At 45.6% G+C, this 23118-nt stretch overlaps 1 protein-coding gene and 1 pseudogene across 1 annotated transcript in view; one reads left to right on the forward strand and one right to left on the reverse strand.

The window, feature by feature from the left end:
- The window catches only part of LOC144479505 (TLE family member 5-like), a 162134-nt gene that overhangs the window by 8574 nt on the left and 130442 nt on the right, over positions 1-23118 (forward strand). The window lies entirely within an intron of this gene.
- Positions 16036-16255, reverse strand: LOC144479801 (U2 spliceosomal RNA; annotated as a pseudogene).

A 23118-nucleotide genomic window follows, 5' to 3' on the forward strand; every position in this document is an offset into this window, starting at 1 on the left:
TAACCCACATTTACCCTGCTAATCCCCCTGACACTAGGGTCAATTTATCACGGCCAATCCACCTAACGTGCACGTCTTTGGACTATGGAGGGAACTAGAGCACCCGGAGGAAACCCATGCAAACACGGGGCGAATGTGCAGACTCCACACAGACAGTAATCCAAGGCTGGAATTGAACCTGGGTCCCTGGCACTGTGTGAGGCAGCAGTGCTAACCACTGTGCCACCGTGCCGCCTGTTATTAGTAGTTTGTAAGTTGTCTAAGCTGCGCTCATTGTTTGTGTTCAAACGTTGATCTCTTGGTGTATTATTCCTCAACTTGGGAAATTGTGGTAGTCCTCTTGTTTTCCATCTAGAGCAGTGCAGTCAAAAAAAGATGAAAGAAAAATTATTGCCGCTCCTACCTCAATTTACTGAACTTTATATTTACTGGAAGCTATACAGAGGGGGTTGGATGGATGGAGTGCTTGTACAGTAACTAAAAGTTGTGTCTCTGTTGGACCCTTTTGCTCCACCAGTGATATTTCCTAAGATGTAAGCAAAATACTGCTGATGCTGGATTCTGAAACAAAAACAAGAAAATGCTGGAAAATCTCAGCAGGTCTGACAGCATCTGTGGAGAGAGAATAGAGCCAATGTTTCATGCCTGGATGACCATTCGTCAGAGCTCTGACGAAAGGTCATCCAAACTTGAAATGTTGGCTCTATTCTCTCTCCACAGATTTTCCTCCTTCATTTGATTTAGATTTATTATTGTCACATGTATTAACATACAGTGAAAAGTATTGTTTCTTGCGCGCTATACAGACAAAGCATACCATTCATAGAGAAGGAAAGGAGAGAGTGCAGAATGTAGTGTTACAGTCATAGCTAGGGTGTAGAGAAAGATCAACTTGGTGCAAGGTAAGTCCTTTCAAAAGTCTGAGCAGCAGCAGGGAAGAATCTGTTCTCGAGTCGGTTGGTTCGCGATCTCAGACTTTTGTATCGTTTTTCCCAATGGAAGAAGGTGGCAAAGAGAATGTCCGGGGTGCGTGGGGTCCTTGATTATGCTGGTTGCTTTGCCGAGGCAGCAGGAAGTGTAGACAGAGTCAATGGATGGGAGGTTGGTTTGCGTGATGGATTGGGCTACATTCACGACCTTTTGTAGTTCCTTCGTGGCTGGAAGTGGAGGTCTGTACCTACCCTCGCAGTCTTGAGTCATTTGCGCACTGCCGTTAGCTCTCTGATCTCTGAAGATGTTGGCAGTACTCAATCTGATTTCTCACATTTCTTATGACCTGTCTTGAGGTGCAAAGCCACTAATGTGCTAGGCTTTTTTTTTCACAATGCTGTGGGTTGCAAGGTGAGGTGTGCGCGAGTGGTAGGATTTGCATCAAAGCCTGACCTCTTCTCATCCAGTGATCAGACTTGCAGTCGGCAGTAAGCTTCAATAGATAGCAATTGAAAGCAGAAACCCTTGTGGACGCACTGCTGTGCCCTTATTGCCCCCTCACTTCCATGTTGCCTGAAGTCAGCTAACTCGGCACAGACTGGGATTCCAACCTTGTATCAACTTGTTATGTTAATTGCCTGAGCAGTAATTGACAGTTCCTGATGATTACTGTTGTACCGTTTTGTCTTCACTTGGATCTTGAACAAAAATCCAAATGGTATTGGAAAAATTACAGCAGCTGTTAATTGCAGCAGTACCGAAATGGCTTACTTAGACATGGAAAGTGAGAGGCTTTGGAGATTTAGTGAGCATACCTGTTAGTTTAGTGAACTGCTGTGCTAGGGTTTAATCTCTCCTCTGAATGACCTGGACTTGAATCCAGCTCTCTGAGCAACTAAGTCTCCACGCTCTGATGCTTATCATAAATGAAGCAAGTTGAGCAAAGTTTTGGTTCAGTCCCAGTGGACTGCATCGAGCCTCAGCTGGAATATCATTTTTCAGACGCAGTAGTTCTTGATTACACCTACAGTTTGTGCTATATTTGGGGAGGGGGGGTGGGGGAAGGAGTACTGAGTAAGAAAGACTTGCATTCATACTGACCTGCACCTTGTTTGCAGGATGTTGTAGGAAATTCACGTAACTAATTTTGTAGAACAGTCACGTGGCAGCCATGTTTGCAAAGTGAAATTCCACGAATAGTGCTATTTGTGGTGTTTGAGGGAGCCATCACTTTTTATTAAAAAAATAATAATTTTTACTCCATTTTTCAAGTTACAGAGCCAGTGGACAGAGTGTGAGCCCTTAATCCATCTCTTTGCTTGCTCCAAAAACCACAGTGGCAAGCACTGCTGTTACCTCACAGCGCCAGGGACCAGGGTTCAATTCCCATCGTGGGTCACTGTCTACGTGGAGTCTGCATGTCCTCCCCATGTATGCGTGGGTTTCCTCCGGGTGCCACGGTTTCTTCCCGCACTCCTAGACGCTATAGTTGAGAAAGCCCACCAATGCCAATGGTTAGGTGGATTGGCCATGCTAAATTCTCCCTCAGTGTACCTGAAACAGGGATGATTCGGGGTGAATTTCACTATAGACAGAACTTGGGCATCTAGGTTGTATTTCTCAGGTGACTCGGGGATTTTCACAGTAACTTCATTGCGGTGTTAATGTAAGCCTACTTGTGACACCAATAAGTAAACTTTAAATCAAATTGCATCCAATTCATTGTCCCCACAAGAGAGGCATGCAAGATCCAAGCTGACACGAAAAAGCTTTGCACCTGATCTTGACACTTGATCTGACGTTTGACTTAGCCAAAAGGTCAAGAAGTCCACCCCAGCCAGGTGATCATGTTGCGATCTCTGAAATTAACCTGCAAGTGTCCTTTCCTTTGCTTCACCAAAGGGAAAATTCCCAACAATCCACCTCTTGAGTATCAGTCCTGATAATGTGCTCAAATCTTGGAGTTGGGATTCAATCCACGACCTTCTGATCAAAGGCAGGAGTGCTCAGAGCACAAGCAAGCTTCTGCAACACTGGAGGCAGGGGACTGAAGGGACGCGGAGGAAAACAACCATCCCATCCAATTGGAATTAGTTGTTTACCAATTAAGTGATTTGGAGCAGGTGATTCAGCTCTCAACAGTTTTTCATGGACCAGTTCAAGTGGGATGCAGAAGTTCATCTCATATTGATGCCTGACTGTCCACCCAAAGGGATTCCGAACAGATTTGAAACTGGAATTGGTCTGGATGTGCAGTGGGAGGTTTGGACCAGTAGGCATCAGAGAATGGTATCATACAAAATAGGTAAAGATGCAAAAATGGCAAGATTTGTCTGGCCCATTGGAACGCTGCCACTCCGCAATGTGCACGGATAATTTGCACCCTTACCCATTGCTCTCTTGCGATTCTAGGTGTCTGAGGCTGAAAGTTTGGAAACCTCCTGTAAATTTTAGGGATGATTCGGGGTGAATTTCACTATAGACAGAACTTGGGCATCTAGGTTGTATTTCTCATCCCCCCAATAAACCCATCGCCAACGATTGAGAAATCCACACACAACTGCTACCTCTGCGAAGGAGTGCACAGATTTGCCCTTCAGGGAAGCCAGTAGGCCTTTTAAATCCAGAGAGATTGTTTTTGAGGCTCACTGATTAGTAATGTTCCATTAGGCTGAGCATCCCTGAAGGTATGCTCTGGTGATGAGTAAACCCCTTTGGGACAGGAGCGGCAAAAACTAACAGATGAAGGAAAAGAAAACTGGCACGGCTTGGAACTCGCTGCCACAGGAATAGCTTGGGTGTACTTAATGAGCAGCACAGTGGTAGCATTGCTGCCTCACAGCGTCAGGGACCCGGGTTCGATTCTGGCCTTGGGTGACTGCCTGTGTGTAGTTTGCACGTTCTCCCCGTGTCTGCATGGGTTTCCTCCCACAGTCCAAAGATAGGTAGGTTAGGTGGACAAGCCATGGTGAATGCAAGGGGTTATGGGGATAGGGTGGGGGCTGGGCCTGGGAAAAATGCTCTTTTGGAGCAGGCTCGTTGGGCTGAATGGCTGCCTCCTGTACTGTAGGGATTCTATTCTGAGAAAAAGGGGAATAGAAAATATGCTGGAAGACTGATGAGGTAGATGGTATAGGAGGAGATTGACATGTAAATGCTAGCACAGACTAGTTGGACTGAAGGGCTTATTTTTAAGCAATTTTATGTACTAGGCTTTGATGTACACTTAGAATACAATTGAAGGGTTCCCCTGTGTTTCTCACAGGTAACAATTAAAAATGATGTGTCTGCCCCACTCCAAAGAGTCTACATTTTGTTAGATGCAAAACTATTTGTTTTTAAAAGGCTGATTACTCGGCGCGGGTTCTGGCATCGGGGCCTGACTATTATTAATGTTTCCAAACTGCAGCTTTGCTTGCCAAACAACTTGAGCTCTGATTGACTCAAGGCTATGTTTCCTTACCAACAACTGTGCTTTGAATTTGATTTGATTTATTATTGTCACATGTATTAGTATACTGTGAAAAGTATTGTTTCTTGCGCACCATACAGACAAGCATACCATTCATACGGAAGGAAAGGAGAGAGTGCAGAATGTAGTGTTACAGTCATAGCTAGGGTGTGGCGAAAGATCAACTTAATGCAAGGCAGATCCATTTAAAAGCCTGATGGCAGCAGGGAAGAAGCTGTTCTCGAGTCAGATGGTACGTGATCTCAGACTTTTATATCTTTTTCCCGACGGAAGGAGTGTACGTCCGGGGTGCGTGGGGTCCTTGATTATGCTGGTTGCTTTTCTGAGGCAACGGGTAGTGTAGACGGAGTCAATGGATGGGGGGCTGGTTTGAGTGATGGACTGGGCTTCATTCATGACCCTTTGCAATTTCTTGCGGTCTTGGACAGAGCAGGAGCCCATGCCAAGCTGTGATACGACCAGAAAGAATGCTTTCTATGGTGCATCTGTGAAATAATTCAGATATCAGGCCCATTGCTTATGAACGTTGCCTGCCTTTTTGAGGCAGTCGTGAGCTAGCTTGTGTAGGACTGGCTGCATTCAAGAAAATGTGGCCTACATGAGGCCTACCCACTGGACTGCGAGAGGCTGTTACCAAAAAGACACCTGAAAGTGGAGCGAGGAGAAAAGTGAGCAGCTCTCGTGGGGCCAAAGCAGTACTGATTTGCCCCCGTTCAGATATCTCCATTGTAGAAGTTGGTGAGAGTTGTAAAGGACATGCCCAATTTTCTTAGTCTCCTGAGAAAGTAGAGGCGTTGGTGGGGCTTTCTTAACTATAGCGTCTTGAGACGACAAGGACACTGCTTCACCTTCGCAGCAGAAGATGATGGGAATTGCATGGTAGAACAATCCTACTCTTGTAAAATGACTTGGAGCCTACTGTGGGAGCAAAGCAATGAGAAATTGCCAAGTTTAAAAATTAAACTTCCATCCTTTGATGACTAATTAACTAATTAACCCGAGCCGGAAAAAAAACCGGGGCAGCTGATTGAGTTTTATAGTCGTTTTGAATGGATATGTAAATATAGGCAATAAATCCCAAGAAAGTTCAATTTATGATAGCTATTGGAGCGTGGAGACTTAGTTAATGTTACTGTTCGGAAAATATGCAGTCCTGTAGCTTTGATGTGGAACTCTGGCCCACTTATCATGAACGTTTTTTGTCCAACTAATACTGTCTTATTTGATCACTGTACACCAATGTATTTATTTATTTTCTCTGTACCAGTGTGTCTGGCTTGTAGGAAACACCTAATCATTTGATTTGATTTGCCTCGCCTTCGGAAATTGTCACCAATTAATTTCTTTTGCATTATTGGTTGTGGATTCCGGAGAGAAACAAGTGACCATGGAATGTTGGGATCTAGGTGTCGTTCTGTTGTTGAAACAAGGAAGTTCCATAGATGAACCCTAGCCTGAGCCATGAGTCAGCTGCTTTCTGCTTGAGAGACGTTGGCGTGTTGGTTAGCCCCAGTGTCATAGCAGGAGAATGGATTTGATTGCTCTCCAGTGTGCTTCCAAACACCTTAGCTGCACAGTCATCGAGATATACAGCGCAGAAACAGGCCCTTCAGCCCAACTCGTCCATGCTGATCAGGTTTCGTAAATTGAATTAGTCTGTGTTTGGCCCATATCCCTCTAAAGCTCTCCCATCCATGCACCTGTCCAAATGTCTTTTAAATGTCATAATTGTACCCGCCTCTATCACCTCCTCTGGCAGCTCATTTCATACACGCACCACCTTCTGTGAAAACGTTGCCATTTGGGTCCCTTTTAAATCTTTCCCCTCCTCTCCTTAAACCTGTGTCCTCTAGTTTTCATAGAATAGAATAGATCATAGAATCCCTGCAATGCAGGAGGAGGCCATTCGGCCCATCGAGTCTGCACCAACCAGAATCCCACCCAGGCCCTATTCCTTTAACCCCACATATTCACCCTGCTAATCCCCTGACACTAGGGTCAATTTCGCATGGCCAATCCACCTAACCCGCGCACCTTTTGGAGTGTGGGAGGAAACCGGAGCACCCGGAGGAAACCCACGCAGACCTGGAGAACGTGCAAAACTCCACACAGGCAGTGACCCGAGGCTGGAAATGAACACGTGTCCCTTGCGCTGTGAGGCAGCAGCGCTAACCACTGTGCCACCGTGACACCCATCTTTTTGGACTGCCCCAGCCTAAAATGAGGAGTAGTGGAGAAGACCGCATGATTCTGACTCGGGGTGCAGCAATCGTTGAGAAAAGGCTGCAGAAATGAGGTATCCGAGTTCTGTTGGAGCCCACACATGATCATACAGTTGGGGTCCTCATCCTTCGAGAAGAAAAGGTGATAAATTTGGGTTAGGACAAGGGTGGAAATGACATTTCTGCCTTGGCTGTCACTGATGTTACAGAGCCTTCACTATATCATGCAGCCTACTGCATTGGACTTGGATGTGAACTTTCTCTCTCAATGCTGTGTGTGTAGAGCCATTGTTAACCAAACCTATTCATTAACTCACTTGCGCTAAATTTTACTTTCCAAGGTGACTTCAGCATATTTGTGTAAATCACTAGACCAAATGAGATGATCAGCACAAAATGCCTCCTCTTTTATAATCGACAGAGTTGGATGGAACACATTGTGACATGGGAACAATAACTAGAGGGAAGTTGTTGTGCTTTTAGTCGATCTCTGGGCAATTGAAAAGTATATTGTCACTCCAGGGAGTCTGGGCCTAGTTTATTTCTGTTCTGTGCTAATTCAAAACCCAGTTGAATTGAAGGGTTGCATTGTGGGGTTGTTTGTATTGTTCTTTGCCCATTCAATTAAGTAACAAGTGCAATCTAACTGTAGAGGTCCCTAACCGGTGGTGCAATGGATTCGCACCTGATCTATCTCTGGGTCCCCAGGTTTGAACGAGCTCTAATGAGATGAAAGCCTCCTGTCTGAATGGAGTTTGGGCATTTTGAAATCTAATTTCTAGTGGGCGTGGATTTGCATTTCAAACGAACCTACTGGACAAGCAAGCTTGGAGAAAGGACGTTTTGTGTTTGTTGAATGCCTTATTGTGTCTTCATGAATCTTATCAAACCTTTGAGTGCAGTGGGTTGGCACAGTGGTTAGCACAATGTCAGGGACCTGAGTTTGATTCCAGCCTTTGGTGACTGTATGGAGTTTGCACGTTCTCCCCATGTCTGCGTGGGTTTTCTCCGAGTGCTCTGGTTTCCTCCTGTAGTCCAAAGATGTGCAGGTTAGGTGGATTCGCCATACTAAATTGCCCCTTGGCGTCCAGAGATCATAGAACCCCTACAGTGCTGAAGGAGGCCATTCAGCCCATCGAGTCTGCGCTGACCACAATCCCACCCAGGCCCGACCCCCATATCCCTACATATTTACCTGCTAATCCCCCTGACACTAGGATTAATTTAGCACGGCCAATCAATCTACCTTGCACACCTTTGGACTGTGGGAGGAAACCGAAGCACCCGGAGGAAACCTGTGCAGACTCCAATGTGGAGATTAGAAACTATAGAAATCCTACAGTGCAGAAGAAGGCCATTCGACCCATCGAGTCTGCACCCACAACAATCCCACCCAGGTCTTATCCCATGACCCCGCATATTTACCCTGCTAATCCCTTTAACCTACGCATCCCAGGACACTAAGGGGCAATTTAGCATGGCCATTGTACCTAACCTGCACATCTTGGGTGGATTAGCAGGGTAAATATGTGGGATTACGGGGATAGGGCCTGGGTAAAATGCTCTTTTGGAGAGGCGGTGCAGTCTGAATGGCTGCCTTCTGTACTATAGGGATTCAATTATTTTAGAAAAAGCATGGCTAATACCCTGAGTTGGGGGGGTGGTGGTGAGGAATGATATCCTAAATGTGGTGCAGTGTTTATCACTTTGGGGTTCTGTCCTTTTGTGAAGAAGGTATTCCTGTAGTAAATGCACTGATTCATTCCTTCCTCTTTTTTTATTTTGGAAAATAGCCTCTGGCAGGAACACTGTGTTGGTGGCGTTGCTCATGAGAAGGAATTACTCGGTCACAAAACCTTTATGGGCCTAAGAGTACACGTTGTACTGTTGATGTTGAATGTGATGTCTAATCTATAGTGTACATGTTGTTTTCCATTACTCTGCTGGCAAGTGCAGTGCTGTGCCACTGTGTCTGCATATGGTGCAGTTAAGTCTCCGGGTCAAATGTCAGCACCTGGTGTTCTATCTGTGTTCTATTCAGATAGCAGCGCTCATCTCCAAGGCTATCAGGCAAGATATTACTTTAAAACAAACACATTAAATGGGAGGCACTCAAGGTCCAGAGATGGTGATGAGAAGAATTACAAAGCGGCCTCTGGACACGAGGCAAGAAGAACCAGAGCGCTTTAGATTTGAAAGGAGGCAGCTGATTGGTGGCGTGATTGCAACAAGCTAAACGGCGAATGGCTTTGAAAAGCCATTTACATTTGGTAAACTTTAGTTCTAACATGGAGACCTCTGAACAAGAGCACAAGCTGCAGAATCCTGTTAAAGTGTGTCTATCTATGGCTACCATGAAACTGCGCAGCAAAGCTTCATTCCAGAACCCTACGGCTACGCCACATTTGAGGTGAATATAAAGCCTATTTTGAACAGATTTAACCAAATGACAGACCAACTCCTGAACAACTTAGTACGACGGGTCATCTAGTGGTGAAATGTAGAGGGTAAAGGCAACATACTGCAGACGCTGGAATCTGCAACAGAAAATGCTGGAATGACTCAGCAGGTCTGACAGCATCTGTGGGGAGAGAATAGAGCCAACGTTCTGAGTCAGGCTGACCCTTCATCAGAACTGATGAAGAGGGGTAGGGCAGTGAATGTGTTTGTGCAAATATGTGCCCCAAAATTGCATTGGCACAAGTGTTGCTTTTTAATTCTTTCATGGGATGTGGGTGTCGCTGGCAAGGCCAGCATTTATTGCCCATCCCTAATTATTTTGAACTGGGTGGCGGTTAAGATTCAACCACGTCGCTGTGGGGATGGAGTTAGATGGAATGATGTGCACGTCCAGTGCTGCCTCTGTTCTTCGAAGTTTGGGACTTAGGCCTGGGGAGAAGTTGTGTTGTACTTCATATTCTCCTCCCGTGGCCTGGTGAATGGAATGGGCTTTCCTACCAACCCAGCATTCACCAAGTTGGGTTCATGATATCACCGCAGAGAGAAATCAACCATTGAATGCCTCCTTTTTGAGGTTTGCGTGAGGAATGTTTCTGTAAAGAAAAAAACAGGTGGGAACAATGGAGGCCAGTTAAGGTGTCAAGAGGGAGATAGCTGAACATTTGAAAATTACCCTGTGCTATAAGCAGAGTTGAGTGACCTTGTTAGTCAGCTTCTGGGCCACCATGTTGTTTGCCATTTGCCTGGATGCTAAAGTAATTCGTCTAATTGGCGATGGTCACAATGAGTGTTCAATGAAAATATTAAAATGGAGGGTTGCAAGCTATTCACTTGATCCTATGCTAGGATGATTCTGGGGATGGCAGGACTGATGTATGGGGAGAGATTGACTAGGTTAGGATTGTTTTCGCTGGAGTTCAGACGAATGAGGGGGTTTCATAAAGACTTATAAAATTCTAACAGGACCAGACAGGATAGATGTGGGAAGGACATTCCCGATAGTGGGGGAGTCCAGAACTAAGGGTCACAGTCTGAGGATTCAGGGTAGGCCATTTAGGACGGAGGTGAGGAGACATTTCTTCACCCAAAGAGTGGTGAGTCTGTGGAATTCATTACCACAGGAAGTAGGAACGCCAAAACATTGAATGTATTCAAGAGGCGGCTAGATATCAGGGTAAATATGTGAGGTTATGGGAATAGGGTCTGGGTGGTATTGTGGTCGGTGCAGACTCGATGGGCCGAATGGTCCCCACTGTAGGGATTCTATGGAAAAAATAGCACTTGGGGCGAATGGGATCCAAGGTTCTGGGGAAAAAGCAGGATTAGGTTATTGAGTTGGACGATCAGCCATGATCGTAATGAATGGCAGAGCAGGCTTGAAGGGCCGAATGGCCTCCTCCTGCTCCTATCTTCTATGTTTCTAGTAATCAAATTTATAACTGAGAGAAAAGCATCACGGGAATCCCTTTTCATCACTGCAGCGCAAGATGATTCATGGGATTATAACTACAGCAATTTTAATCCTTTTTCTAAAGGTATTGGTGTACCTTATTGAATCTTTGCCCCCATCAGTAGCGCCACCACCAACTCGCAATAAATAAGATTGCCTAGCACCACTAACCAGTGACAGACCTGCAACTAAACTTCTCGACAGGTGAAACATACAGTTGTACTGCTTTGGTTTTCAGGTCAAGGTTACTGATCCTCTTCTTGGAGGGGACAGCTATGTCATTATGTAGACAAACTAGAAAAGGTGGGCAGTGCAGATATCAAAGTTCTAGAACAAAATGATGGGAGTAGTGTATTTTTTAATTCATTTGTGGTACATGGGCGTCACTGGCTGTCCAGCACTTAGTGACCATCCCTAGTCCAGATTTTCTTACAATCGTAGAAATCCTACAGTGCAGAAGGAGACCGTACAGCCCATGGAGCCTGCACCGACAACAATTCCACCCAGGCTCTCTCCCCGCCACCCCAACACATTTACCCCACTAATCCTTCTGAGCTACACACCCCGGGATACTAAGGGGCAATTTAGTATGGCCAATCAACCTAACCCGCACATCTTTGGACTGTGGGAGGAAACCAGAGCACCCAGAGCAAACCCACACAGACACGAGGAGAGTGTGCAAACTCCACACAGACAGTGACCCGAGGCCGGGAATCAAACCTATGTCCCTGGAGCTGTGAAGCAGCAGTGCTAACCACTGTGCCACCGTGCCGCCCTAAATTGGTAACTTAACACTTGAGTCTGGCCCACTGCAGTAATCTGAGTATTCATTGTGAGCCCGATACGCAGCATTCAAAGCTGCTGAATGATTCGCCCGTTCTGGAATTCGGAATAGTTGTCAGAAATCTCTGATAGGACATATCGTGTGATTTTTTTTTTTGTTGATGTTGAGCGATGAAGGAACGGATAAAAAAAGGACGCAGGAAATGGCTTGTGTTAATGCTCATGTGAACGTGAGGCATGATTTTTTTTTCTCAAGATCAGTAATTGAAAATTAAGCCTGAACTGAGACAGAAAGAGGAGTGAATTTCTGGGCGAGACTGACCCTAAGCATTAAATGGAATCAGGACTAATTGCTCCTATTCCCCCTGGAATGAGGCATTCAAGTTTAGATCTCGGCCGTGATCATAGTTGGAAATGCTTGGAATACCAATTCAAAGGAAAGGCTTAATGTGGGTTGAATTGGATACATCCTTGTGTTCAAATGCGCAGACCTGGCTGTATTGTCAGTGGGATTTTGGTCAAGTATAGTGCTGAAACTCAAAATCTTTTTGTATTCTGTCAACTTGACCTGAAAACACCCAGTTGACCTGAAAACCAAAGCAGTACAATTGTATGTTTCACCTTTGGAAATATGTGTAGTGTCTTGAGAGGTTTCATGCTATAAATATATATATATATATATATATATATATATATATATATATATATATATATAGTTGCTGGTCTGCCACTGGTTAGTGGTGCTAACCTAGGGTGCTGAATGAAAATCTCTCACGAAACGTATTCGGTTTAAGTCTGAGACACACACCGCCTCCCCACCCCCACATAGCATCTAGGTAGCCATTTGCTAAACAAACTGGTTAACAATTTGCAGACTGAAGTGTTGTGTTACCAATTTAAATAGAGAATTAAGAGGTTTTTTTTGCACTGATTTGGTTGTGGAATTAGTGCAGCAGGTTTACATCACTTGGTAAACTTTGGTTCGAACATGGAGGTTTTCTGAACAAGAGCGCAAGCTGCAGAACCATCGGGACAGGATTAGTTAGGCCATTCAGCCCCTTGAGCCCGGTCCGCCACTCAGTCAGATCATGGCTGATCTGTGGTCTAACTCCATGTACCTGCCCTCTGCCCATATCCCTTGATGCCCCTGCTCAATAAAACTCTCAGACTTAAACCTAACAATTGAACCAGCATCCACCGCCATTGGTGGCACGGTGGCCCAGTGGTTAGCAGTGCTGCCTCACAGCATCAGGGACCGGGTTCAATTCCGGCCTCGGGTCACTGTTTGTGTGGAGTTTGTACGTTCCCCCTGTATGTGTGTGGGTTTCCTCCGGGTTTCCCCCCTCAGTCCAAAGATGTGCGGGTTAGGTTGATTGGCCATGCTTAAATTGACCGTAATGTCAGGTGAATTAGCGGGGCAAATGTGTGGGGTTGCGGGAGTGGGGCCTGAGTGGGATTGTGGTCGTGCAGACACCTTCTGCACTGTAGGGATTCTATGATTTGAGGAAGAGAGTTCCAAACCTCCACCACTCTCTGCATGTAGAAGTGTCTCTCCTGAATGGCTTGGCCCTAAATTTTAGATTATGGACCCTGGAACAACCTTACATGTACTATTTTGTGTGTGTATGCGTTTCTTATCTTGAAACTGTGCTGCAAAGCTTCATTCCAGGACCCTATGGATATGCCATATTTCTAAGTCACCATCCATAACTGGTTTTTATCTAAGTACAGGATAGAGAGAGTCCCCAATGGAAGGGTGGTGGATACTGGACCTGATGAGGAAAATACCTTTTTATATGTCAGTTATTTCCCACCACTCCCTCCCTTTCACTGTTGACTCTTTGTTTGCGTGGCAGAGTGTGGTATCTCCCCTCTGACCATTCTTCATGTCTGATCTCAAAGTGTGCCATTGGGTCATTAGGTTGTGGGAGACATCACAGCAAAGTCCAACCTTTCTTTGTCTTTGAACCCTTTCCAACAGGAAGAGAGCCTTGCTTGACACGAAATGCATTGAGGCCAGTAGCAATACACCCTCCATGATGCAGCCAAAAGATGGTACTTGCAAAATTAACTTTGCCGATGTGTCCCTCATTTTGACCAAACGACCCTTCGGTCTTTCCTGACCATCTGCTGGGTCTGCTCGAACTGCGATCTTTATTTTCAAAGGAACAAAACCTTCCATCTGAATTGACATTTTTTTTTGTCCGTTGCAGCATCTGATGTGCTGCATATACATTATTGAATACCTTCTGTATGTGCACACTGCCAGTTGTCGGTTTTTCCTCTGTTAACATTTTCTACGTCAAACCTGCCTTCGTGAACACTTAAAATGCAAATTCTCTATCTAAACAGTTGCCTGGAACAATGCAGTTGTGGGATGAGGTCAGCAAATGGTGCTTGTAAGTGTGTTTCTGAAGTCTCCCGCACATGCATCAACATCATAAGAATCCCTACAGTACAAAGGAGGCCATTCAGCCCCATTGAGTCTGCACCGACCACAATCCCACCCAGGCCCTATTCCTGTAACCCCACACATTTACCCTGCTAATCCCCCCCTGACACACTAGGGTCAATTTAGCATGTCCCATCAACCGAACCTTTGGACTGTGGGAGGAAATCGGCGCACCCAGAGGAAACCCACGCAGACATGGGGAGAACGTGCAGACTCCGCACGGACAATCACTTGAGGCCAGAATTGAACCTGGATCCCTGGCTCTGTGAGGCAGCGGTTCTAACCACCGTGCCGCCCCATGTTTTAAAAAAAATTTCTAATCATTGGGAGATTCTGGCCAATGCCTTGGAACAAAATCGATTTGTATTGAGGAAATGCAAAGGTGCCTGATGGGCCTGTTGGAACTGCCTCGCAGGAGGCGGCGGTGCGGGGGTTTTCCGTGGGGCTGCCTAATGTAAATCCAGATAACAAGATTGTGATTCTCTCACCACAGCAACTCTGGCATTAAATCAATATGTTATTTGCACTGGAGTCGAGCAATGTAAATGTAACCTATTGAAGTTCCCATTGCAAATCCATCTGTAAATCGATGACCACAATCAATGCTTTCTGTCCTTTTGAAAGCAGAAATGATAGCAAAACAATTACTGGAAAAATTAAAATGGAGATCAATATGAATCTTTAACGAGTGGCACTTTGGATTCTGTCAGGGCCATGTGCTCAGACCTGAGACTCCATTGATCTTTCAAATTTGGTTTACTTCACTCCTTGACTGTCACCAGTTGCAGACACTTGATATTCTACCCTGGGATGCGGCAGGCAGAGTTTTGAAGCTTTGGTTTTGGGGGGGTGCATGCTGTAAGAACCAGCTGCACCCAGCAGGAGTGCATTGAGTGCAAGTAACGTTGACTGTGAGCATTGGGGCTGAGGCAGTCTTAGCACACCACCTCCCCTTCGCTGACTGCCAAAAGCATGAAGGTTGCAAACAGCCTTGGGCAGATAAGAGTGCATGGGGAATCATAAAAAATTTTGAGGAGGAAAGCTGATCGGATAACTCGAGTGATGGCATTCACATCTGAAATAGAAGGTCACCACTGAATGTGAATATGAATGTTAGTTATGTGGAGAGCTTCTCACTGAACTTCTGTTTAGTAGGATAACAAAGGAGCAGGGTATATTTAATTTAAATATTTTAATCAATTATAATAGACTTCTGCTTACTAAACAACTTTTATAAGACAAATCAAAAGCCTAATTGTCGTCTTTTCCAAAGTCCTTGTCAAGCCAGGCAGAGGAAATTATCACTCTCCCTGTGAAACCAACCCCTTTGTAGGGGATCAGCTGCAAATATAGGCGGTGACCTGATGGCATTGTTGCTAGACTATTAATTCAGAAACTCAACTGATGTTCTGGGGACCCGTGTTCGAATCCCACCACGGCAGGTGGTGGAATTTGAATTCAAACAAATATGTCTGGAATTAAGAACCTACTGATAATCATGAAACCATTGTCGATTATCAGAAAAAATCCACCTGGTTTACTAATGTCCGTTAGGGAAGGAAATCTGCCATCCTTACCCGGTCTGGCCTACATGTGACTCTGGAGCCACAGCAATGTGTTGACTCTCAACTGCTCTCAGGCAAGGGATGGGCAATAAATGCTGGCCAGCCAGTGACACCCACATCTCATGAATGAATTAAAAAAAGAAATTTCCAACATGCCTGAGTAAATATCGTTGCATCTCCACAATAAATCCTGTTTGCAGTTTCTGATGGTAGCAGTGATGGGAGTATTGCTGCTATATAAACATTGTTGCAGCCCCGTGGACCTCTTGCCAATGTAGTAATTCTCCCAGAGACCATGTTATGAATCCCATCTGTGGGCATGGTGGCACAGTGGTTAGCACTGCTGCCTCACGGAGCCAGTGATCCGGGTTCAATTCCAGCCTCAGGCGACCATCTGTCTGTGTGGAGTTTGCACGTTCTCTCTGTGTCTGCGTGAGTTTCCTCCGGGTGCTCCGGTTTCCTACCACAGTCCAAAGATGTGCGGGTTAGGTTGATTTAGCCATAGTAAATTGCCCCTTAGTGTCAGGGAGATTAGCAAGGTAAATATATGGAGTTGCAGCGAGAGGACTTGGGTGGGATTTTTAAAAATACTTTTCCAATTCAATCAAATCAAATCCAATTCAGAGTCTCAACAAGTTGAGACATTTCAGATCCAGGCTGACAAGACAGGGCGAGTGACCAAACCACCCTGTCCTGGGCCTGATCTACATGAGCCAAGCTGATTGGAGAAGGGGGAGGTTCCTCCTCCAAGACTTGAGCTCATTTGCATCTTAGCCAAAAGGCCGAGATGCCGCTTTAAAAAATTGCTTCATATGAAACATATGAAGCTTCAGTGCAACCTCATGACCTCAACCAACTGCGGCCGACCATGGGCTGCCAACCATACTACACTTGATCTTAGCCAAAAGGCCGAGAAGCGATGGACTTGGGTGGAATTGTTGTCGGTGCAGACTCGATGGGTTGAAAGGCCTCCTTCTGCACTGTAGGAATTCTGTGACCACTGCTTAAAATCTTGCGACACTTCCATGACACTGACTTCTCTGGGATAGATCAATTACTCAAAATATAGCTGCAGAAAGGATGCGATTGAAAAGACACTGAGCAGACAGATCTGTCTTCAAGAATCCTTTCTTTACCCACTCTCAACTGTCCCCTAGATCTGCCTGTGATCTGTAGAAACCAAACTCAACAGCGTAACCACTCCCTGTTGCATTCCCAGAATCTGACTGAAGAAATTCAATATAAAAGGTACTTTTGAAGTGATGGGCTAGTTTGATTTTTGGGATGAGAGAACATAGGGAATGCGAACAGGAGTAAACTATACATCCCGGCAGCCCAATCCACCACTCAATACGATCATGACATCACTTCCTTGCCTGAGAACCAAAAATCTGTCTGTCTCAGCCTCGTATGTTCAGTAATGGAGCATTTTTGGGTGGAAATTTCAAATATTCACAGCCCTTTTGATTGAAGCAATGTTTCCACATTTCAGTCCTTAAAAATGCCATACTCCTGGGATTTTGACCCTCTTGTTCCAGATTTCCCCAGCCAATAGAAACAACTGCTGTGTCTACCCTATCAAGCCCCTTCAAAATCTTTTTTCAATGAAGATCACCTCTTGTTCTTCTGAACTGCAGACAGTATGGACCCAAACCTCTCATCGTAGGACAGCCCCATCATCCTAGGAACCAATCTGATGAGATCTGATTAGGCGGCACAGTGGTTAGCACCACTGCCTCACAGCTCCAGGGACATGGGTTCGATTCCCAGCTTGGGTCATTGTCTGTGGTGAGTCTGCATGTTCTCCCCATGTCTGCGTGGGTTTTGCTCCGGTTTCCTCCCACAGTCTAAAGATGTGCAGGCAAGGTGTATCGGCCATGCTAAATTGTCCCTTAGTGTCCCGGGATGTGTATGTTAGAGGGTTTAGCAGGGTAAATATGTGGGGTTGCGGGGATGGAGCCCAGGTGGGAATGTTGTCGGTGCAGACTCAATGGGCCGAATGACCTCATTCTGCACGGCAGGGTTTCTGAGGGTTGTTGGTGATTGAGTAACACGCCTATATGCTCTGAAGTGTGAGAAGTAATCTCATTGAAACGTATAAATTTCTTAAGGATGTGGCCGATGGGGGTGTGTGTGGGCGGAGAGGTTGATAGGATAGATGTGGAGAGTCTACAACCGCAACTCATGACTTCAGGAGAAGGTAATTTAGGACTGAGATGAGAAATTTCCTCCCTCAGAGGGCTGTGACACATTGGAATTTTCTACCCCAGGGGGCTGTGGATGCTCGGTCATTGAGTCTGTTCAAGGTTGAGATTGAGATTTTTTTTGACAAGGGAATCGAGGGATAAGATGAGGTGGGAAAGTAGGATTGATACAGAAGAGAATGCATGATCATAGTGAATTGCCAACAGGCTTGAGGAGCCATATGATCTACTCTTATTTCCTATGTAGAGAGACATACGACCACTTCTTGGGCTGCATTTGGACCGATTCCAGCAATTCAGCTTGTACATCCCTGTAGTTCATTCTATTATGATTGGACCTTCTATTGCTGATTTGCCCAATTTGAATATTTTGTGGTTGGAAGTGGGCTGGTTTTGTCATTCCAGAGAGTTCCTGAATCTCTGGCTCGATGTTTGCACCCAACATGTTGACATATATCTACGTGAGCAGCTTCCTTAGGGCCTAGATTTTCCAATGGGCCATTTTAATGTGGATTGGAAATTCTAGGCTCATTATTTGCCCCTGTAGCTCAGTGGGATGTACCTGTGTCCTAGAAAGACCAAAGGTTTGAGCACTGTCTTGCTTTAGTCTATTCTTATCCATGTGTTATTGGAATAATGACATTATACCCCAGCTCTGTTTGGCAATCATTGGTATCTCTGCCTTGAGCAGTCTATCCTCTCAAATTCATTCCCCCAGATCTCTGCACTTCTCCTCCACCCTCCTCCAACACTGTTTAAAACCTACCTCGTCAACTGTATTTTGGTCATGGAGGAGGAGTCATGATAGCACAAAGGTGGGCATTTGGCCCGTCAAATTCACGCTGGGTCACCTGCCCTAATGTTGTCCCCCTTTGCTTCAGTGTTGATTCTTGTCTGATTAGTAACGTGCTTTGGACTGTTTCAGGCACTGTATAGCATGCATGTTGTTGATGCACTCCATTGATCACCTCGTGACTACTCCCGCCATTGCCACCACCGGTGTTCATTACGAAGCTCAAATACTTTCCCTTTCTCCTGTTGTGTAGAAGGGTGGCACAGTGGTTAGCACTACTGCCTCACGGCACCAGGGACCCGGGTTCAAACCGGCCTCGGGTGACTGTCTGTGCTGAGTCTACACGTTCTCCCCGTGTCTGTGTGGGTTTCCTCCGGGTGCTCCGGTTTCCTTCCGCAGTCCAAAGATGTGTGGGTTAGGTTGATTAACCATGGTAAATTGTCCCTTAGCTTGGGTCACTATGTGGAGTTTGCACATTCTCCCCGTGCCTGTGTGGGTTTCCTCCGGGTGCTCCGGTTTCCTCCCACAGTCCGAAAGACTGGTTAGGTGCATTGGCCATGCTAAATTCTGTGTACCCCAACAGGCGCCGGAGTGTGGTGACTCGGGGATTGTCACAGTAACTTCATTGCAGTATTAATGTAAGCCAACTTGTGACATAAATTAAATAAGCAAGGAGAACTCATGCCTGTTTCTCTCCCTCACCGGTCCGGTGAACATTGTATGAAAATTTCAGTTTGCTTTTGGAAATCTCCTAGTGACCACCTTACACAATGGAAGGTGTGCTTGCTGCTGGGTTTGTGCTGACAATTGTTTTAGCAACCACAGGAGTACAATTGCAGGCCAGTAACTTTGGTGCCTGAGTTCTTGTTTGCTCTTGCAGATGGCTTTTATTTAAATGAAGACAGCTTGACATTACCACACGAGCGGCATCTGTTTAGCCACACTCTGATTGTAATCATAATGGCTGCATTCAGCACCTGAGGGAAAGATATGAACGTTAGACTTAAAGGTTACTTAAAGGTCGCCGCAATTGATTTTATATTCATTGTTTCAAATTCTTATAAATAAAGTTCAGGGGGCTGCGTATCTGGTGTGTGCTCCAGATGATGGAGCCAGCCTGGCTCAAAGCTCTTCGAGTCCTGCTCAATGCAGCCCTATCTTGCAACACACTTTTTCTCCTTGCTCTGTCTCTCTCTTTCATGCGCTCCCTCCCTCAGGTGCTCTCTCCCCAACCTCTCTCTCTCTTTCTCTCTGTTCCTCTCTCTGTCTCAATTGGGCACTCTATTGCTTCTACAGGCTCTTCTTCCCCTGCCGCTGTCTCCTGACTGCCCCACTACAAATATCTGTAAATAAGACTACATTGTGACCACCGAATCTCATGGTGGCACAGCGGTTAGCGCTGCTGCCTCACAGCACCAGGGACCTGGGTTCGATTCCCGGCTTGGGTCACTGTCTGTGTGGAGTTTGCATGTTCTTCCCGTGTCTGTATGGGTTTCCTCCCACAGTCCAAAGATGTGTGGGTTAGGTGGATTGGCTATGCTAAATTGACCCTTAGTGTCAGGGGGAACTATAGCTAGGGTAAATACATGAGGTTAAAGGGATAGGACCTGGGTGGGATTGTGGTCGGTGCATACTTGATGGGCCGAATGGCCTCTTACCTGTCCGGCCTGCTTCACAGCTTGATTGGACATTGGTGGATTGACCATGCTAAATTCTCCTTCAGTGTACCCGAACAGGCGCTGGAGTGTGGCGACTCGGGGATTTCACAGTAACTTCATTGCAGTGTTAATGTAAGCCTACTTGCGATGCTAATGAGTAAAATAAAATTTCTTTATAAATTTCCATGCCAATTAATGCAAGATCTACCTCATCCTTCATAAACTTCACGTAACCTTGATTGATCTAATGGTTACCTGCCTCTGACACCTCCTCTAGTTAGTTTCCCAACAGCGTGTCCAATTGCTAAATGCTCCAGACTGTTCTTTTTGACCACCTCCCCATCAAATGGAAGTTCCTGGAGCGTTTTTCCCATGCTGATTTTAAATTAAGTTCTCCAGTCACTGCTGCATACTTAGACTGCAGATGCTGTGTGCTTGGGGGTTGACGTGCAAGGATTTTCTTTCTCCTGAAGGGCAGTCTTGCGTTTGTGCACAATGTGTACTTTGGCACATGTGCCAGACTCTCAGATCTGCGGACTGGGCTCTGGATAGCATTGCATTGCACTGAGGTCATTTCGGAAGAATGCTCTGCGAAGTCTCATGGGAGACCGTGCATGTGTGTGACTGCTTGGTTCTGGTCAACACAAACGTTCAAAGCTGAGGTCGGTCTCATTCTCAACCACCTTGGTTTACTCTATAAATAGTGCACATTACGTACCTTATGGTTCAATCTGAACTATGTTGATTATCTTGATAATGTGCATACATCAGTAATGTGTTGAAGGCATTCTCAATCAATAGGTATTGAAGACAAATTAGCAAAGTTAAATTTGCTCTCAGTGGACAAGAATAGACAGGAAGGAGAATGATCCAGAGCTTTAAAATCTATGTAGAGAAGCTAGATGCTGAGATGGGGGCATAGACAAGAAAAGAAATGACCACTCGGCACAACATAAGCAATATTGTCTCCACAGTGAAGCTTTGCAGAATAGATTTGGGTGGTGCAGTACATCTGGAACTTCTGTGCCCTGTGCCAATGATGTACATCCATTTTTGTCACCGCATTTGATTTATTATTGTCACAAGTATTAGTATACAGTGAAAAGTATTGTTTCTTGCCCGTTTTACAGACAAAGCATACCGTACATAGAGAAGGAAAGGAGAGGGTGCTGAATGTAGTGTTACAGACATAGCTAGGGTGTAGAGAAAGATCAACTTAATGCAAGGTAAGTCCTTTCAAAATGTGAGATAATGGATTTTGGAAGGTCTAATACAGATAGGAAATATACAGTAAATGGCAGAACCCTTAGGAGTATTGATAGGCAGAGGGATCTGGGTGTACAGGTACACAGGTCACTGAAAGTGGCAACGCAGGTAGAGAAGGTAATCAAGAAGGCATACGGCATGCTTGCCTTCATCGGCCGGGGTATTGAGTTTAAAAATTGGCAAGTCATGTTGCAGCTTTATAGAACCTTATTTAGGCCGCACTTGGAATATAGTATTCAATTCTGGTCGCCACACTACCAGAAGGATGTGGAGGCTTTGGCGAGGGTACAGAGAAGATTTACCAGGATGTTGCCTGGTATGGAGGGCATTAGTTATGAGGAGAAGTTGGAGAAACTTGGTTTGTTCTCACTGGAGCGACGGAGGTTGAGGGGAGACCTGATAGAAGTCTACAAGATTATGAAAGGCGTGGATAGTCAGAAGCTTTTTCCCCACGGTGGAAGAGTCAATTACTAGGGGACATAGGTTTAAGGTGCGAGGGGCAAGGTTTAAAGGAGATGTATGAGGCAGATTTTTTACACAGAGGGTAGTGGGTGCCTGGAACTCGCTGCCGAGGGAGGTAGTGGAAGCGGATACGGTAGTGACTTTTAAGGGGCGTCTTGACAAGTACATGAATAGGATGGGAATAGAGGGATATGGTCCCCGGAAGGGTAGAGGGTTTTAGTTAAGCCGGGCAGCATGGTCGGTGCAGGCTTGGAGGGCCAAAGGGCCTGTTCCTGTGCTGTAATTTTCTTTGTTCTTTGTTCAAAAGTCTGATGGCAGCAGGGAGAAGCTGTTCTTGAGTCGGTTGGTTCCTGACCTCAGACTTTTTAATCTTTTTCCTGACAGAAGAAGGTGGAAGAAAGTATATAATGGGGTGCATGGGGTCCTTGATTGTGCTGGCTGCTTTTACGAGGCTGCGGGAAGTGTAGACAGTCAATGTATGGGAGGCTGGTTTCCATGATGGACTGGGCTTAGTTCATGACACTTTGTAGTTTCTTGTGGTCTTGGACAGAATAGAAGCCATAGTAAGCTGTGATATAACCAGAAAGAATGCTTTCTATGGTGTATCTGTAAAAGTTGGTGAGAGTCGTAGTGGACATATCAAATTTTCTTAGCCTCCCGAGAAAGTAGAGGTGGGCTTTCTTACCTTTGTGTAGTAGCGTTAAGGATCTCCATGTGGGGTCCAATACTTCCACACACGGAGGGAGAGTCTGGAAGCCTGTTCCCTGCAGTTTGTTTCAGAACAATCGGCACAGTGGTTAGCACTGCGCCAGGGACCCAAGTTCGATTCCCTGCTTGGGTCACTGTCTGTGTGGAGTTTGCACATTCTCCCCATGTCTGTGTGGGTTTCCTCCGGGTGCTCCGGTTTCCTCCCACGGTCTGAAGGACGTGCTGGTTAGGGTGCATTGACCCGAACAGATGCTGGAGTGTGGCGACTAGGGGAATTTCACCGTAACTTCAATGCAGTGTTAATGTTAATGTAAGCCGCCTTGTGACTAATAAATTAACTTTAACACTTTGAACTGTCTTAGCTTTGGAAGGAGATGTCTGAAAGGTGTCCTTGTAAGCATGTGTTGTCTGGTAAGCGGTGTGACTTTAAACTGAATTGGAAGGTGAGATGAGGGGTACGTGTTCAAAACTGGGCAATTACAAACTTAACCCTGATGTTGGGAAGTTATTGTTCATGACATGATTGGTGCTTTTCAGAATCCAGGGCAAAGTAGTGAAGGTTACAACACCAATCGAATACAGTACTGCAACGGGGGGAATTTGAAACCTACTGAGATAGGGCAAATTAACTCCTTCATAGAATTTTTGTGCCCTTGTTGTTGCAATCCAGCTAGGGACCAGTGACCTTTTGTA

The sequence above is a fragment of the Mustelus asterias genome, chromosome 26 (genome assembly GCF_964213995.1).
Source record: "Mustelus asterias chromosome 26, sMusAst1.hap1.1, whole genome shotgun sequence".
Lineage (NCBI taxonomy): Eukaryota > Metazoa > Chordata > Chondrichthyes > Carcharhiniformes > Triakidae > Mustelus > Mustelus asterias.